The sequence below is a fragment of the Arachis ipaensis genome, chromosome B6, assembly GCF_059453495.1.
Source record: "Arachis ipaensis isolate K30076 ecotype BB chromosome B6, ASM5945349v1, whole genome shotgun sequence".
Taxonomy (NCBI): domain Eukaryota; kingdom Viridiplantae; phylum Streptophyta; class Magnoliopsida; order Fabales; family Fabaceae; genus Arachis; species Arachis ipaensis.
In genome coordinates, this window is record NC_142441.1 from 88,722,781 (window position 1) to 88,742,912 (window position 20,132).

Sequence of the window (20,132 nt, forward strand, 5' to 3'; positions counted from 1 at the left end):
TACTTCTTTGTATATCTCGACCAAGGATGCCCTGAGAGGAGTGTAATTATGGTACTTTTTGATTTTCTCCCCTTATCGATCATCTTTCCTCTTGGATTCCTTGTCTCTGTCTCGGTAGGAGGCCCCCGATTTTGAGGTCTCTCCTAACCGAGCATTTTCTTCCATATTGATGTATTTTTCTGCTCGTTCCTGCACTTCATCCAAGGAGGTCGGGTACTTTTTTGATATGATGGCGGCCTCTGTGGGTAAACTTTGTATGTCCATGCATGTTTTGTTGAATCTCTCCATATAGTTGCGGAGGCTCTCCCGATCTCCTTGTTTGATCCCTAGTAAACTGGGGGCGTGCTTGGCTTTATCTTTCTGAATGGAGAATCTGGCTAGGAATTTTTTAGCTAGGTCGTCAAAGTTTGAGATGGACTTTGGGGGTAGGTTGTCGAACCATCGAATGGCTGTCTTTGTGAGAGTTGTTGGGAAGGCTTTGCAGCGAACAACATCTGGGGCGTCGGTGAGGTACATTCTGCTTCTGAAGTTACTGAGGTGGTGGTTGGGATCCGTGGTGCCATCATACAGGGTCATATTCGGGAGTTTGAAGTCTTTTGGAATTTTGGTTTTCATGATTTCCCTGGTGAACGGGTCTTGCTCTTTGCGTGAGTTTTCTTCAAGAATGGCCCGGGGAGCTTTTAATTTGAGATCGGCTTCTAATTGCTGTGGTTTTTCTTCCAACTCCCGACGTCGCCGCATCTCTCTTTGTAGATCCCTTCCGATTTCCCGTTGTTGTTGAGTTTCTTTTTTCAGTTGTTTTAGGCGATCTAGGAGCGCTTCTATTGCCCCTGAATTTAGTGAGTCGCTGTCTTTGTTGATTTCCGGGGTGTCTTGTAGTGTGACATCCGCATTCTTGTGCGGCGTTCTCTCTTCCAGACCTGAATCGTGGTCGTTGTTATGGTTGTCCGCCATGGTGATGGGTTGACTTCCAGGTTCCCCGGCAACGACGCCAAAGTTCCGAGGGTTACCTGAAACTGGAGGTTGATCCCGGACGAGATCTTCCGTACTGGTCGGAGATAACGTGTCCGGCTGGCCGATGACTGCCGGAGCTATTGTATCCGACTTGTTGGACTTGCCACACTGCTGATCCTTAGCCACCGGAAGGTGGGGGGTACCTGCAAGAGACTCCGATGCTTAAGTTAGCATGGGTATTAAGCAGGTTTTTATGTAGAATCAGAGTATGAGTTATACTTGGGTGCTCCAGTGTATTTATAGTAGATGGGGCTGAGCTTTCTGATAAGATAAGTTAGTTATCTTATCTTATCTTTATCTTTATTTTGGGTGAAGTCAGCTTATCTTCAAAGGAACCGACTTTATCTCTATAGGCTTGGATTGCCTTTGGATTTGGGTCGTCTTCCTCTATTTGGGCCCTTTATTGGGCTCTCCTGTTGATTTGGCCGACTTCCTTGAGAAGAGGTCGGGTAGCCTGACCTGAAGAGGTCGGTCGCTTTGTCGCCAGTCATCCCAGGTCGGGTAGCTCGACCCAGGGTATGAACATGATCCTTATTTACCCCAATCCCAATCCAATTACTCCCAAACACAACCACTTCCCTATGTACCATGTCCAAATCCATCACCTCCAGAATCACAGGTTCGCCTCAAGGAAACAGTAGACGAACTTCAAACAACCCTTCATCAACTAGAGCAAGCAATAAGTCAATTATCTTCTAGACGTTCGAACATTCAAGGACCCACAACACCATGTGGACAATCTAATGAAGAGCGTAGCATGAAGGAGATACTAGAAACTCCAGTGGACAAAACAGAGCGTGACTTCGTACTGGAACAAGTAGAGGAAGCTGTAATTATAGAAGAAGAAGAGCTGGTTGAAGAATTAGGAGACGCTGAACTTCCATGGGAATCCAGAGTTATGGAGAATTCTATCAAGGACGTTACAATTGATGCTAAGGAGGATAGTGCACAACCCCCAAGGAAAGTATTTTATGAAGAACTAGACGAAATAATCCAAGAAGCAAGTTTCCTTGATGATGATAATCACGAGTCAAGTTCTCCTAGTAATGAACTTGCACCTGCAAGTGAATTCTCTGAGATTAAAGAACCTTATCCAAGTGAATACGAAGAAGATGTGGAGGTAGATTTCTCTCAACCTCCAGTTTATGACTTGAGTGATGAGGAATACATAGAAGACTTTGATCAGGATGATGTTGCATTTGAAGAATTCTGCAAAGAAGTGGAGAAATTCACAGAAGAGCACAAGGGAGTAGAACTTACAGAACCACTGGAAACACCCATCCCAAGGCCATACCACCCAATACAAGCTTCAAGTGGGTACAATCCCTAACCTTTAACTTTACTTTTCCACTTGAATATGGTTTGCTTGAAACAGATGGCTAGCTTAGAGCTCTCTGCGGCTTTAAGAGTAAGAGGAAAATGGCTCGCACTCAGAGCTGGTGCACAAGGTTCAATAAGGTTCCGCGCTTCAACTCGAAGTGCACGGATTGGCATCATGTTCAATCGAATGGGTCACGGAAGACATTTGGTCATCTTGGTGAGAATAGAATTTCTAAGCCGCCCGGATGGAAAAATATAAATCAAGACGAAGGCGGATTTAAAAGCAAAGTTTGGGATCTTGGAATCTATTCTGACATTCGTCACCCCGGAAGCCTGAGAATCTGTTTGAAGCTGCTCAGAAGCTTTACATGCCTAGTTTAGGACCCTGGAGGTTGTTGGCATTCCAAACATTGGTGGAGATTTTTGGATGAATTTAAGCACAAGCCACCATAACAGGAAGCTCACCATATGTCCAACTTAAGGACTTTAAATAAAAGTTCTAGGTGGGAGACAACCCACCATGGTATGGTCGTTTCTTTTTCAGTTTTATTTCGTGTTATTCATTTTTATTATTTTCTAATTGAACCTGAATATTATTCATTAGCCTTGAATACTGCATAATTGCATAATTGCATATATAAAAAAAGGGGGTGTGTGACACGACCGCATCGCTCATGCGATCGCGTCAGTTACGAAAAATACCTCCCACGCGTCCGGATCATTCACGCAGCCGCGTGATATGGAAATTGGTGTAAAGATCCAACGCCCAGAAAGTTGGGCTGGAATCGTGTGGTTGTTGTGCGTTTAGCACAAAACGGCCCACGCGGTCGCGTCCCTGACGCGATCGCGTCATTTGCACCACACCCATCCCACGCGATAGCGTGAGCGACGCGATCGCGTCGCGCGAATATCATAGAACCCCCAGTGGAGACAGAGAGTTGCGCTGAAACGATGCTGGAACTGTGTGTTTTGCACAATTTCCAGCTACGCAATCGCATGCCTCACGCGGTCGCGCCAGTCATCCTTCTACCCATTCCATGCGATCGCACCACCCACGCAATCGCGTCGACCCCCATTCCACCCCAGCCATGCGACCGCGTGCCCCACGCGATAACGTGGATTCAAATTCATTAACCCCCCAGAGACGTGAACCCTACCCTGTTGCGCCCCCAACCCCTTTTTCTCCCTCTTTTCTCTGCAAACCACCCTTAACCACCACCACCCCCCCAGCCAACCACCTTCAACCGCTGCACCTCCCTCGCCACCCAGCCACGACCGCGACGCCACCCCCTTTCCTCCCTTCCTCTCTTTCTTCCCTTTCTCTTCTATGCAACCCTCCTCCACCACCCAACCACCAACATCACTTCCAGCCACCACCTCCGACCGCTGCACCGCCAAACCCCCCAGACCTCACTACAACGCCAACCCCCCCTCATTCTTCCTTCTTCTTCTTCTTCCACCCCCTTCTCTTCCCTCCACCACCGCGGCCAACCACCAACCACCGCACCGTCACCGCCGCGCCACCACCCACCACCACCACCACCCCCTACCATCTCTCTGCCCTACTTTCATTCATACGCCTACCAAGTTCCGCCAAATGCCGCTCTTTCAATTCGTAGATAATTGCACATTTTTTCCCTTTACGTTCAACATTAGGCTAGTTATATATGCATGTTTGTAGTGGATTCTAGGTTGTTAGGTAGCCTAGGATGTGGTTAGTGGACTTAGGCCTGTTTAATTGCGCTGTTCTTGCTACTTGTTTTCTAATTTTCGCAATTTCACTGTTTCTGTGATCTAAGCATTGTTCATATGATATTCTTACTGTTCATGCTGCTATTGCGACTACTCTTTCATGTTCATATTATTTCTATCTATTTGCAGTTTATTTTAATTCACATGAACTATTCTGCTTGATGTTTATTTTCCAGGAACTTCCAATTTTAGTCGGAATGCAGCCCAAATTTTTGTAAACTATCTTGATTTTCATTCATGTTTTAGTTTTGGCAATTTGAATTCTGCTTTACTCAGCTTTTACCAAACCAATTCATCTATGCACGGACAAGCTTTCTTCTTCTTCTCGATTTCCTGGTTAATAAATTGCATTTTGGATGCTTCAGTTCCATTTTTTGCTATTTCCATATCTATATGAATCATCATCAACTTTCTTGTTTGTACATGAGTTGACTGTAGCTTCTAATTGTAAATTCTTGTTACTTAGAAAATGATCATCATGCCACTTACTCTAACCCTCTTTTTACTAACTCACTGATTTCAACTTCCTAATCTCTTTTTCATCCCTAACCAACCTAACTTTCAGAACATTCCTTCTTGGTTTTTCACTATTCTCTGTAACCTTCTGATGCCAGGGCATTTTGGCCAGTTTCACTGACCTTTTCTTTACTGTTTTAGGGTAGTTTCATGCATTTTCTTAGGAAATAAGCAAGTTTTGGTTAGAATTTCACTTACATCTTGATTCAAGAAAACATTATGAATTTTATATGATTTCATGAGAATTATGCATGAATTGAATGATAAAATGGATGATGCATGATATCATGGGTTAGAACCTAGCTTTGATGCACTTTATTTGCTTGATTTCAGGACAAAGGAAGCAAGGAAGATGCCACGTTAATAGCCACGTTAGTCTAACTAACGTGACCATTAACGTGGAATGGAGGACAGCTTGCAACGTTAATGAGAACAGTGATCGCCAATAACGCCTGCGTGAGCCATCATAGCCCACGTTAGTTGCCACGTTAACTACGTTAACGTGGAAGCTAACGTAGAAGAGAAGTAAAACTCCAACGTTAGTGGTAAAAGTGAATGCCACTAACGTTGGAAAAGGGGGCACACCTAGCCATGTTAAGAGTCACGTTAAGTACATTACCGTGAACTCTAACGTGGAAGGAAAGAAGTGCCAACATTAGTGACACTCACCTTTGTCACTAACGTTGGACTAAGCCACAATTAGCCACCTTAGTTGCCACGTTAATTGCACTAACGTGGAAGCTAATGTAGAGGGAAGGAATGATGAACCAACGTTAGTGACACTCACCTTTGTCACTAACGTTGGAGATGGCTATCACTACCACGTTAGAAGTCACATTAACCTAAGTAACGTGAACTCTAACGTGGGAAGAAGGTTTTTGGAGCGTTAGTGACAAAGGTAAGTGTCACTAATGCTCTCGAAGATTTGGCAAGCCTACGTTAAATATCACGTTAACTATACTAACGTGAACTCTAACGAAGGGAGAAAGGGGTACTCTCAACGTTATTGGGAAAGGTAAACCCCAATAACGTTTGCGAAGGGCCAAGAGGCAACGTTAGTGGTCATGTTAGTGCCACTAACGTTGAAGTTAACGTGGACCATATTGGGTTAGGAACGTTAGTTAAAAAGGTGATTGTCACTAACGTTCTCGACCCCATACTTTCACTTAACGTTAACACCACTAACGCCCTAAGCTAAAGTCCATGCCTACTACCCACTTTCTCTGCAACTTCTTGTTCAACTTTCAGAATGCATTCTCCATCTTCGTTTTCTATTCCGAGAGCTATGAATAACTAAACCCCTTTCATTGGGTTAGGGAGCTCTGTTGTAATTTGATGGATCAATAATAATTTTCATTACTCTTCCTCTTTCTTTTCTCTTGATTTTACTAGAAAGCTTTCAATCTTCATCCAATTGGGTAGTTATCTTGGAAAAGAAGCTATTCATACTTGGATCTCTTCGGAACCTTGGAAGAGGAGTGAAGAGATCATGCTAGAAATGCTTTCTCATGTGGGACCAAATTGGGGTTTGGATGGATATAGTGACATATAATCCTACCAATATTTTGATTTGGAAATACATGTGGTATAATCAGTGACCACACTTCATCTCTTCTCATGAGCAATTAGACCAAGGAATTGGCTATTGATCAAGATTTGAGAGATTGAATTACCAAGGAATTGGAATTCAATCACTTAAGATTGCCAAGGAGATCAATGAATGCATTGATTGAGGAAGAGATGAAGATGAACTTGATCCGAAGAATATAACATCTCCTGAGCCCCATGAACTCCCCATTTCCTATCTCACCCATTCTCTTTAATTTCTGCAATTTACTTTTATGATCATCTTCCCAAATCCCCATTTAACATTCTGTAATTTATTTTCCGCCATTTACATTCAGCTCTTTATTTCCAGTATTTACATTCTCTGCTATTTACTTTCCCGCCATTTAATTTCCTGCAACTCTCACATTAAATTCTGCTTAGCTCAACTAGAACATTCTTCTAATTAAAGTTGATTGAACAATCAATCCCTGTGGGATTCGACCTCACTCTATTGTGAGTTTTTACTTGACGATAATTCGGTATACTTGCCGAGGGAAATTTGTTGAGAGACAAGTTTCCGTGCATCAAGTTTATGGCGCCGTTGCTGGGGATTGGTTTTGTATCAATAATGATTAAATTGTTGGATAACTAGATTGAGCAATGTTTTTCATTTTGTTTGATATCATTTAAGTAATTCACTTTCAGTTTAGCTATTTTCTTCTTTTTTTTCCCTACCCTTTTCTTAGTTGTTTACAATTCAGTTCACTAACCCACTAACTGTTTGATATATTGCATCACTCACACTAACAGCATTTTTAACAAGAACATTCTCTATCTTCCTTTTGCTTTGGCCTTGTTGGTTGTATGACAGGTAGAAGAAGCGAGGCTTCAACTTCCTTTGATTCCGAACCTGAGAAGACCTTCCTTAGATTAAGGAGGGAAGCAAGAGGAAAGAGACTTGTTGGTGCTGAGGAAGAGGAGGAGTATTTTGAACCAAACATGGATGAGAATATGGAGAACCACCATGAAGAAGAGGCTCACAACCATGGCAGAGAAGGTCCAGTGAATCATGCTGGGCAAGAGAGAAGAGTTTTAGGCTCTTATATAAATCCAAACCCAGGAAACTGTGGAAGTAGCATCCAAAAGCCAACCATACATGCCAACAACTTTGAACTGAAGCCACAACTCATCACTCTTGCTCAGAACAACTGTTCATTCGGAGGGAGTGTCCAAGAAGACCCCAATCAACACCTAACCACCTTTCCTGAGGATATGCGACACTGTGAAGTCTAATGGTGTTCATCCTGACACCTATAGACTGCTTCTGTTTCCCTTCTCACTCAAGGACAAAGCATCTAAATGGCTGGAATCCTTCCCGAATGAGAGTTTAACAACCTGGGAAGATGTGGTGAACAAATTCTTAGCAAGATTCTATCCCCCTCAGAGAATCAACAGGTTGAGAGCTGAGGTACAAACCTTCAGGCAGCAAGATGGTGAGACTCTATATGAAGCATGGGAGAGGTTTAAGGATCTGACAAGAAGGTGCCCACCAGATATGTTCAATGAATGGGTACAGCTACACATTTTCTATGAAGGCCTTTCTTATGAATCAAAGAAGGCAGTAGACCACTCATCCGGGGGATCTCTGAATAAGAAGAAGACCATTGAAGAAGCCATAGATGTCATTGAGACTGTAGCTGAGAATGACTACTTCTATGCTTCTGAAAGAGGCAACACTAGAGGAGTGATGGAGCTAAACAATGTGGATGCATTGCTGGCCCAGAACAAGCTGATTACCAAGCAGCTGGCTGACCTTACCAAGAAGATGGAGAGGAACCAGGTAGCAGTAATCACCACCTCATCAGCAACCCAAGAAGGAGTGAATGCAGAAGCAGAGGGTGAGCAGGAACAAGCCAACTACATTGGAAACTCATCTAGGCAGACCCATGATCCATACTCTAAAACTTACAATCCTGGTTGGAGGAACCACCCAAACTTTGGGTGGGGAAATCAACAAGATCAAGGCCAAGATCAGAGACGTCACAACCCCAACAACAATGCAGCTCACCAACACTACACACAGAGATCATATCAGCACCCACCTAACAACACCTCTCAACATCCATATCAAAACCAAAATGGCCATTCTCATCCCTCCAACTCCAACTCACCATCATCCGAGGAAAGACTCTCAAGGATTGAGACCTTTCTTGAAGGCATATGCAAAGAAATTCAAGATAACAAGGTGCTCAAAGAGGAGGTGCGAGCTAATCTAAAAAACCAGGGAGACACCATTCAGAGGCTAGAATTTCAAGTGGGATACCTCTCTGAGAAGAATCCCAAACCCACTGACAGCTTCCCAAGTGACACGGAGAAAACCCGAGAGGTAAAACAAAGAAAGTAAGATGGGAAGACTGCAAGATGGTCACCACAAGTGATAAAGGGACTGAGGAAGAGCCGAACAAACCATTAGAACAACCTGGAGACATATCAGCAGAGAAATAGGAAGAGGATCACCAAGAAACCAAAATTACACAGAAGGAGCTACTGAGGCTCTATGCACCTTTTCCCCAAAGACTCAAGGATGGTGTAGAAAAGAGAATATACTCAAAGTTCCTTGACACATTTGCATATCTCCATGTGAACATACCATTCATCAAGCCTCTCCAACAAATGCCCTCATACATTAAGTATATGAAAGAATTGCTGACCAGGAAAAGCTCACTCAAGGGAGGGCAAACAATAGTGATGAATAAGGAGTGCAGTGCTCTCATTCAACCAGAGCTGCCTACAAAAAGGAAGGACTCAGGGATTTTTACATCCCCTGTGCCATAGGAGAAACAATGTTTGACAAAGGACTCTGTGACCTGGGAGCAAGCATCAACTTAATGCCTTTATTCCTCATGAAGAAATTGCAGATCAATGAGCTAGTGCCCACAGACGTAGTCATTAGGCTGGCTGATAAAACCCAAAAACAAGCAGTAGGAGTGGTTGAAAACATGTTGGTAAAGGTTGGGAACTACTTCCTTCCTACAGAATTTGTCATATTAGAAATAGAAGAGAGTCACCTTCACCCAATCATATTGGGAAGACCATTCCTAGCTACAGCCAGAGCGCTCATAGATGTGGAGCGAGGAGAGCTAATATTGAGGATACATGACGAATAACTCGCATTCAATGTCTTTAAACCCTCACAAGAAGCAGATCAAGAAAGCAAGGAACCAAGGAAAGAGTACAACAAGGTGGAAGAAACAAGCATTGAAGCACAGGGAATTCCTTTGGTTGATGAACAAGATAATCAGCAACTGTTACAACTCAAGGAAAATCAGGAGGAACCTAAACCACCAGAGTCATACGAGACCAGCAACAAAATTTCATTGAAAGAAGAGGTCACAAAGAACAGGGCAACATCAAAAGGAACAAAGAAGAAAACACCAAGGGGTTAGAGGAACAAGAAGATCCCCACAGATAATTTCTCTCCAGGGGATAAAGTGATCTCAGCTTATTTCCCAGTTATCCCACCTCATCTCCCCACCATCCCATCTCAGCTACCTAAAGTCTTCACCATCAACAAGGTTCTCTCCCTAGAGCATGTAGAGATCCTTGATGAAGCCAATGGATATAGGTTTACTGCAAGAGGGGAAGATCTGAAGCATTACCAACCACCCTGACAAAGGGCAGAACGTCAAGCTAGTGACGCTAAAGAAGCGCTTCATGGGAGGCAACCCATGTTTTATATGCTTTTAAAGTAATTAATAATGCAAGATTCATGAATTCCAAATCAGCTTTGACATATCCTTGAATGAATCTTTTTATGCAACATATAGTGGAGGACAAGTTTGGTGTTCAAGGCATGCTAAGAGAACATGAATGCAACTCATAGCACGTCACTCTTAGCACCTTGAACAATTCCTTTTACACCACATGGCCACAAATTAAGTTTGGTGTCACCAATGTTGCATACATGGACATTCAATTGGTCAATTGATTTGTACTCATGAATAGCACTTAGTTAGTTAAAAACAAAAAATTTTAAAAAGTAGTTACTCTTTCTTTTCTTTTAAATTTTGCCGCCATTTTCCACAATTTCATTAATCACATCCCTTTATTTGTAGGAAAATTGATGGGACAATTGAAGGAGGAGGTTTCGGCCACTTCAAAAAGGAGAGGACTATACACGTGTTTTCAAGGGGATGCATTGGGAAATGTTGCCATGCAACATTGGAAGAAGAACACGCTTGGAAACTGAACCAACCCCATCATAAAGTTGATTGTAACGACCCAATTTTTAATATGTCTAGATCATACAAGAAACTGAGCGCTACCAATTTGTCTTCCTAATTATTATCTATTATTTATCATATGAGCCTGATTCGTTGTTAAAAACGTAGTTAATTTTCGGGGTATTTTTTTTTGAAAACATTTGGATTAATAGACGGAATCATTCATAATCAATTCACAACTGATAACAGATAGAACAGTTATAAACAACCACACATAAATACATCACAAGCAGTCAACAACATTCAGTGATCCAACTTTTATTTAAGTATAGACTTTTAGTTAGAACACCCCTAGATATAGCTAGATAATAACTATATACATTTATATACATACAACATCCTAGGCCTTGACCTGTTCAAAAAGTCCCTAAGCTGGCGCCCAGGTTAGCCTAGACTCTATACTCACCTAGTCCCTCTAAACTACTAAAGCAAGGGAAAGTACATTCTAGGTCTTCAAAACTCAAGTCAGGTGGAACATCACCAAAAGGTAGAACATCATCTACTACTCCTCTGCATGATCAGACATTGCCATAGGACGTCTCTCTAGTACCTCATCAAGTAGCCACACAACAGGAGTCTTGTACACATTATTTAAGTTAACGTTCGCATACAAACAGGGTGCAGACATTGGCTGGTCTCACAGTATATACATATAAACAGAGAAAGATATTCACCCTAGACTCAGAAGACTACCTATAGCGGAATCTTTTCTACAAACGGTCGTCAGTGAACTACAGAGAGGAACTCTTGCTTCCATCTGAAGGGGGAAGGGAGAGAGAAGGGGTAAGAACTGGGGAGTTCTTAGTAGGGTCGGGGTTATTAGTTAAGTTCATTAATTATATGTTGTTTTGCAAACGAATAGCAAAATACAGAAAGCAGTAAATAGAAGATGAAGATAAATAGAGGAAATAGAGAAATAGAAAACAGAACACAAACAGAAGGATACAAGAAAATACAAAACAGACACAGAGAATAGAATACAAACAAGGAAAGCATACATTCATACCACAATCATAACAAAGGAAATGCGCAACCAAGTATGATGCATGTTTGTCCTATGCAGGCCATGAGCTCACGTGTCGGTTTACACCCTGCAGCCTGACATTACCTAGGAACTAGTCCTAGATATGGCTTATTTTCTGTAGGTGAACTTTGGCCTAAAGAAATAACACCTCTGTAAGTGAACTTCGGCTTACAGAAATGGTTTAATCACAACTTTTTGTAGGTGAACATCGGCCTACAGAAATAGCACCTCTGTAAGTGAACTTCGGCTTACAAAAATAGCGCCCCTGTAAGTGAACTTCGGATTACAGGTATCACAACTCTCTGTAGGTGAACTTCGGCCTACAGGAGCAACACCTTGAGATACACAATTGATATTCACTACAGGTAAACTTCGGCCTACAGGAATAACAACTTACTGTAGGTGAACTTGGGCCTACAGGACCTCTTGGGCCAATAGAAAAGCATCAGATGAACATATAATAGAATATCATTCCACAAGGCTTAACTCTTTATTTTTATACTCTTCTCCTATTCTCTTTGTTATATTACTCTTTTCTCATTATCATCATTCAATATCATTCTCATTATTCATCATCACTTTCATATTCTTGTGCAGTACTTCTTTCTTTCTCTATTCAATCATACTATACAAACTTTACATCTTTCACTTTCACAATATCTTGGCTCAAACCATTTCTCTTTATCATATTACTCTTTTCACTTTGTCTTTTTGCTCTGCTTTGATTACTCTTTTCTCTGTATCTCTTTACTTTTCTCTGGTTACTCTGTTCTCTGTGTTTTATTTACTCTGCTCTGATTTCTCTGCTTAACGTATGTATTTAAAGCTTATGTAAATTTCGGTATGAATAGTTAGCCTGTCCCAAGTATAGGTTCATTAAGTTTATACTAAAACAGTTTAACTTTTCATATAATACCTAACCCTAGTTTGTTCACTAGTCTATGTTTGTTTTTCTGTCATTAAAACTTTACAGAATTTTCTTTGGTTTTTATCTTTTCTTTAACTTTTTATCTTTTCTTTATCTTTGCCTCACTAATATGTTTTTACCACTCCCTAAGTGTTTTATGAAGGTAATTATGAGATTCTGCGCTTAAAGTTGTTTTTCTAAAGCTTTTACAGAAAATTGCCTTTTCCGCATTATTTTATTATTTTTATTAAAATATTATTTTTAATTAAATATTATTATTTAATATTTTATTAATATATTTTCGAAAATTACCTTAACTTTACCCTTAACCTTTAAAATTCACTTTTTACCACCCGTAACTTTTAATATTTCTACTTTTACCACCCTAACTTTCAGAAATTACCATATAACTCCTTAAACACCAAAAATTTTACTTTCTTGCCCTTTCTAAGATCTAAAAGGTGTTCTTCAATGTTCTTCACCACACTCAAAGTGTTCTTCGTGTTCTTCGTATATTCTTCAAATTCTTTCTCTGTTTTTACCCATTTTTCAGTCTTTTCAGCAACCAATTTTTACCAAAATTCAAAATAAATTTCCAGCCACTAAAACCCCATCTTTTCTACATGATTTTAATGCAAATTGAACCTCAATTTAAACTCTAGGGTTTCCTTTTCCAGCAACCACAAGAACACACATTCATAGCTTGAATTTCATCAAATTTCATCAAATTTTCAACAAAATTTCAACAAGAATTACTCATACAAACAATCAATTTCAAGCACAGCCAAACCATATCATAATCACACAACTCAAACACAATCAATCAAGATTAAATTCGTCAATTCCTACCTGGTTTTGCTGCTCCTAATTCGGTTAAACTTTCAGGTGGTCCTTAAGCACTTTTTCCTCCTAAATCACATCAAGAACAACTTTAAATCCAAAAACTCTCAACTGACCAAATCTCACTCAGTATGTTAGGAAGAGATATCTCACCTTAGACTTGCTGGAAATTAACGTTTCTTGGCCATCAAGTCAAGTTAAGCATGATTCCTAAGGAAGAACATCAAGAAAACACATGTTTTGCATGGTTTTCCTTGAAAACCGAATTGAAGAGGGAGGGAGACAGCCATCTCACCTTATTTCCAGCCTTGATAAGTCACATGGTTATGTAGCGGAAGAAGAGAGGATCATTTTGGTGAAATCGGAGTTTTGATTTGAGTTTTGGTTCAAAAGAAATCAAGCTTTGAAGATTAAGTGTTCATGAAGTTTTCTCTCTTTTCTCTCCTTTAAATTTCGGCCAAAGGGAGTAAATGACCAGCCTTGGAGTGTCTTGGGGGTGTAAGGTGAGTTGTGATTGGTTGGCTTGGAGGTGGGTTAAAATAATATTAAAATATCTCAGGTGTATAACTACTAAAACTAGATGTATCGGAACACTCGTAAAAATATCTCTAAAAATTATTTTTTGAGCTACTAGCATAAATGACACTAGTAACATATTTATTATGAGAATAAAACATGTATAATGAGGCCTTAGCATTGCTAAAGTCATCAGAGAGTGCTGGTGCTAAGCTGCACCAGTAAACCGTAAACCCGGTTAAACCGATTTTCTGTTTTTAACTAAAACAGACCAGATAACCTTATAATATCATTCAAGAATTTTCTAATACTAATATAATGATAATATTATACTATTATCTCTCTCCTCTCATGAATCGAGTCCGGTTCGTCAAACAGAGACTCTTTACGAAAATCAGAATCAAAACTGCCAACCGATACGGTTCAAAAACTAGGTTCTTCACGATTGCGTTATCGAGCTTGCCTCAGAAAAGGTTCTAGCTTAAGGATGACATAATGACAATGAGGATTGAGATACTTTTTGATATAGAAGAGGTGTTCCCTTTACTGATCTTTTGGCAAAATCCGTGCCTTCAGAAAAGATCTCGCATACTCGAAAATCAGGGTTGTTACATTCTACCCTCCTAAAAGAAAATTTTGCCCTCAAAATTTCAGCCGCATGTAAGAATCCATCGTCAAGCAGTCTATTTCCTTCAAGCCATCCTGACGAAGATATCAGTTTATTCCTTACAGCATCTAAATATCACATAGCCATTGGCCATGGAGATCATAACAGCTATAAGAATAGTTGTGCCTCTCACGAATTTGTCGTTCGGAACTCGATTAAACCATGCCTATTCACAGTCATTGAGGTCTTATCTGCACCAAACAATCAATATTAAGGTGATCAGTCTTAATATCTCAAGTTAGGCACGAAGATTCCCAAAATGAGCACTCATAGACATTCATGCCAAATGTATCTTGAAGATACCCTAACAGCATGAGACACACAAGCAGAGTATGCAATGAAGCATAGTCAGTCCACTCCCCAGGCTCTACTGGGAACGAACTGCTCTGATACCAAATTGTAACGACCCAATTTTTAATATGTCTAGATCATACCAAAAACTGAGCGCTACCAATTTGTCTTCCTAATTATTATCTATTATTTATCATATGAGCCTGATTCGTTGTTAAAAACGTAGTTAATTTTCGGGGTATTTTTTTTTGAAAACATTTGGATTAATAGACGGAATCATTCATAATCAATTCACAACTGATAACAGATAAAACAGTTATAAACAACCACACATAAATACATCACAAGCAGTCAACAACATTCAGTGATCCAATTTTTATTTAAGTATAGACTTTTAGTTAGAACCCCCCTAGATATAGCTAGATAATAACTATATACATTTATATAAATACAACATCCTAGGCCCTGACCTGTTCAAGAAGTCCCTAAGCTGGCGCCCAGGCTAGCCTAGACTCTATACTCACCTAGTCCCTCTAAACTACTAAAGCAAGGGAAAGTACGTTCTAGGTCTTCAAAACTCAAGTCAGGTGGAACATCACCAAAAGGTAGAACATCATCTGCTACTCCTCTGCACGATCAGACATTGCCATAGGACGTCTCTCTGGTACCTCATCAAGTAGCCACAAAACAGGAGTCTCGTACACATTATTTAAGTTAACATTCGCATACAAACAGGGTGCAGACATTGGCTGGTCTCACAGTATATACATATAAACAGAGAAAGATATTCACCCTAGACTCAGAAGACTACCTAGAGCGGAATCCTTTCTACAAACGGTCATCAGTGAACTACAGAGAGGAACTCTTGCTTCCATCTGAAGGGGGGAAGGGAGAGAGAAGGGGTAAGAACTGGGGAGTTCTTAGTAGGGTCGGGGTTATTAGTTAAGTTCATTAATTATATGTTGTTTTGCAAACGAATGGCAAAATACAGAAAGCAGTAAATAGAAGATGAAGATAAATAGAGGAAATAGAGAAATAAAAAACAGAACACAAACAAAAGGATACAAGAAAATACAAAATAGACACAGAGAATAGAATACAAACAAGAAAAGCATACATTCATACCACAATCATAACAAAGGAAATGCACAACCAAGTATGATGCATGTCTGTCCTATGCAGGCCATGAGCTCACGTGTCGGTTTACACCCTGCAGCCCGACATTACCTAGGAACTAGTCCTAGATACGGCTTATTTTCTGTAGGTGAATTTCGGCCTACAGAAATAGCACTCCCGTAAGTGAACTTCGGCTTACATGAATAGTCTAAACAAAACACAACAACTTTCTGTAGGTGAACTTCGGCCTACAGAAATAGCACCTCTGTAAGTGAACTTCGGGTTACAAAAATGGTTTAATCACAACAACTTTTTGTAGGTGAACTTTGGCCTACAGAAATAGCACCTCTGTAAGTGAACTTCGGCTTACAGAAATAGCGCCCCTGTAAGTGAACTTCGGCTTACAGGTATCACAACTCTCTGTAGGTGAACTTCGGCCTACAGGAGCAACACCCTGAGATACACAATTGATATTCACTGCAGGTGAACTTCGGCCTACAGGAATAACAACTTACTGTAGGTGAACTTGGGCCTACAGGACCTCTAGGGCCAATAGAAAAGCATCAGATGAACATATAATAGAATATCATGCCACAAGGCTTAACTCTTTATTTTTATACTCTTCTCCTCTATTCTCTTTGTTATATTACTCTTTTCTCATTATCATCATTCAATATCATTCTCATTATTCATTATCACTTTCACATTCTTGTGCAGTACTTCTTTCTTTCTTTATTCAATCATACTATACAAACTTTAAAACTTTCACTTTCACAATATCTTGGCTCAAACCATTTCTCTTTATCATATTACTCTTTTCACTTTGTCTTTTTACTCTGCTTTGATTACTCTTTTCTCTGTATCTCTTTACTTTTCTCTGGTTACTCTGTTCTCTGTGTTTTCTTTACTCTGCTCTGATTTCTCTGCTTAACGTATGTATTTAAAGCTTATGTAAATTTTGGTATGAATAGTTAGCCTGTCCCAAGTATAGGTTCATTAAGTTTATACTGAAACTTTTCATATAATACCTAACCCTAGTCGCAACTCAAGGACTAACTATGTTGCCCTAGTTTGTTCACTAGTCTCTGTCTATTTTTCTGTCATTAAAACTTTACAGAATTTTCTTTAGTTTTTATCTTTTCTTTAACTTTTTATCTTTTCTTTATCTTTGCCTCATTGATATGTTTTTACCACTCCCTAAGTGTTTTATGAAGGTAATTATGAGATTCTGCGCTTAAAGTTGTCTTTCTAAAGCTTTTACAGAAAACTGCCTTTTCCGCATTATTTTATTATTTTTATTAAAATATTATTTTTAATTAAATATTATTATTTATTATTTTATTAATATATTTTCGAAAATTACCTTAACTTTACCCTTAACCTTTAAAATTCACTTTTTACCACCCGTAACTTTTAATATTTCTACTTTTACCACCCTAACTTTCAGAAATTACCATATAACCCCTTAAACACCAAAAATTTTACTTCGTTGCCCTTTCTAAGATCTAAAAGGTGTTCTTCAATGTTCTTCACCACACCCAAAGTGTTCTTCGTGTTCTTCGTATGTTCTTCAAATTCTTTCTCTGTTTTTACCCATTTTTCAGTCTTTTCAGCAACCGATTTTTACCAAAATTCAAAATAAATTTCCAGCCACTAAAACCCCATCTTTTCTACATGATTTTAACGAAAATTGAACCTCAATTTAAACTCTAGGGTTTCGTTTTCCAGCAGCCACAAGAACACACATTTATAGCTTGAATTTCATCAATTTTCATCAAATTTTCACCAAAATTTCAACAAGAATTACCCATACAAACAATCAATTTCAAGCACAGCCAAACCATATCGTAATCACACAACTCACACACAATCAATCAAGATTAAATTCGTCAATTCCTACCTGGTTTTGCTGCTCCTAATTCGGTTAAACTTTCAGGTGGTCCTTAAGCACTCTTTCCTCCTAAATCACATCAAGAACAACTTTAAATCCAAAAATTCTCAACTGACCAAATCTCACTCAGTTTGTTAGGAAGAGATATCTCACCTTAGACTTGCTGGAAATTAATGTTTCTTGGCCCTCAAGTCAAGTTAAGCATGATTCCAAAAGAAGAACGTCAAGAAAATACATGTTTTGCATGGTTTTCCTTGAAAACCGAATTGAAGAGGGAGGGAGACAGCCATCTCACCTTATTTCCAACCTTGATAAGTCACATGGTTATGTAGAGGAAGAAGAGAGGATCATTTTGGTGAAATCGGAGTTTTGATTTGAGTTTTGGTTCAAAAGAAATCAAGCTTTGAAGATTAAGTGTTCATGAAGTTTTCTCTCTTTTCTCTCCTTTAAATTTCGGCCAAAGGGAGTAAATGACCAGCCTTGGAGTGTCTTGGGGGTGTAAGGTGAGTTGTGATTGGTTGGCTTGGAGGTGGGTTAAAATAATATTAAAATATCTCAGGTGTATAACTACTAAAACTAGATGTATCGGAACACTCGTAAAATCATCTCTAAAAATTATTTTCTGAGTTACTAGCATAAATGAAACTAGTAACATATTTATTATGAGAATAAAACATGTATAATGAGCCCTTAGTATTGCTAAAGTCATCAGAGAGTGCTGGTGCTAATCTGCACCAGTAAACCGTAAACCCGGTTAAACTGATTTTCTGTTTTTAACTAAAGCAGACCAGGTAACCTTATAATATCATTCAAGCATTTTCTAATACTAATATAATGATAATATTATACTATTATCTCTCTCCTCTCATGAATCGAGTCCGGTTCGTCAAACAGAGACTCTTTACGAAAATTAGAATCAAAATTGCCAACCGATATGGTTCAAAAACTAGGTTCTTCACGATTGCGTTATCGAGCTTGCCTCGGAAAAGGTTCTAGCTTAAGGATAACATAATGACAATGAGGATTGAGATACTTTTTGATATAGAAGAGGTGTTCCCTTTACTGATCTTCTGGCGAAATTCGTGCCTTCAGAAAACATCTCGCATACTTGAAAATCAGGGTTGTTACATTGATGATCCATATGCTCATCCCATTCTAAACCCCATCCGTTCATCATACACCCACTCCATCAATCCACACCTCTCATTCACCCACCAATTCCCTATATAAGTGGTTCTTATTCCATACTCCCTTTCACATTCAAATTTTCATCCGTTACACTTCCCACTCTCGGCACCCAACCCCTTTTTGCCCATCAAAAACACTCTCAATCTTAACCGGCCGAAGCCAATTATCCACACCCGTTACACCTTCACGTATCAACAACCACTTATGGCATCATCAAGCTCTAAGAGAAGAAAAAGGAAGGAGCCTATGGAGCAATGCCCTTTCGATGAGAAGAAATTCAAAACCTTTCACCATGCATTGGATGGATGGTTGATAAGGAGATCATATATGAGCTAGGCTTTCAAGTCAGAAAAACTGAGTGCCCTGAAATCACAGAGAAGATGGAAAAGAGAAGATGAGAGCTCCTTACTGATCCAGTTATAAAAGTAAATGCAACTCTTGTAAGAGAGTTTTATGTAGTCAGGTATGATAAGGCAGATGACTCCTATATAAGCTTCGTGAGAGGGGTAACCGTGGACTTCAGCCCCATGAGCATCATGAGGGCATTAAAGCTGCGAGCCATACCATTTGCAGAAGAAAGCTATCACTCCAAAATAGATGGTAGCCCCAATCATGACCAGATTGTACATGATATTTGCGTGCAAGGAGCTGATTGGGTACGAGATCCTCAGGGGAAACCCAAGTTCATCAAGAGAGGGGACCTCACCCCTGAGGCAAGGGGGTGGTTTGAAATCGTAAGGAGATCCATCCTTCCTGTCAGGAATAACTCAGAGGTGAATCTTAAGAGAGCAACAATGGTGCAGTGTATACTTAAAGGGGGAGAGATCAAGGTCCATGAACTTATAACTCAAGGTATTAGGAAGATGGCTAAAAAGACGAATACAGAGCATTGCAGAAGGAGTTTACATGAACGAGACTGGACATCATGTAAACACTCAAGCCAGGCTCGGGTACTTAGTTGGACAACTGCCTGTACTGCACCCGGGAATCACAAGATATGAAGAGGTAAAGGATGAATTAGCGCGAGAAGAAAGAGAGAGGGTAGAAAAGAGTCATGAATCAGTAAGGAAGGCACTTGAGGAGTGGAAGAAAGCCAGACTAGCACGGACACGAGGAAACACAAGTGGACATAAAGGGGACAAATAAGAGGGAGAGCATGAGCAACCCCATGAGTAAAAGGTGGTGGAGTTCCCCCTTTGTTCCATCTTTTTCAAGTTTTTAAATAAGGAAAATCATGTATGAAATAGAACATGCTTCCA

The 20,132-nt window shown here is 39.9% G+C and overlaps 1 non-coding gene across 1 annotated transcript; it reads right to left on the reverse strand.

Moving 5' to 3' along the window:
• Positions 1-7,603: 7,603 nt before the first annotated feature.
• LOC148561682 (small nucleolar RNA R71) lies at positions 7,604-7,710 on the reverse strand. Its single transcript, XR_015887057.1, has one exon. It is a non-coding gene; the product is annotated as a small nucleolar RNA R71 (small nucleolar RNA).
• Between the last annotated feature and the right edge of the window lie 12,422 nt (positions 7,711-20,132).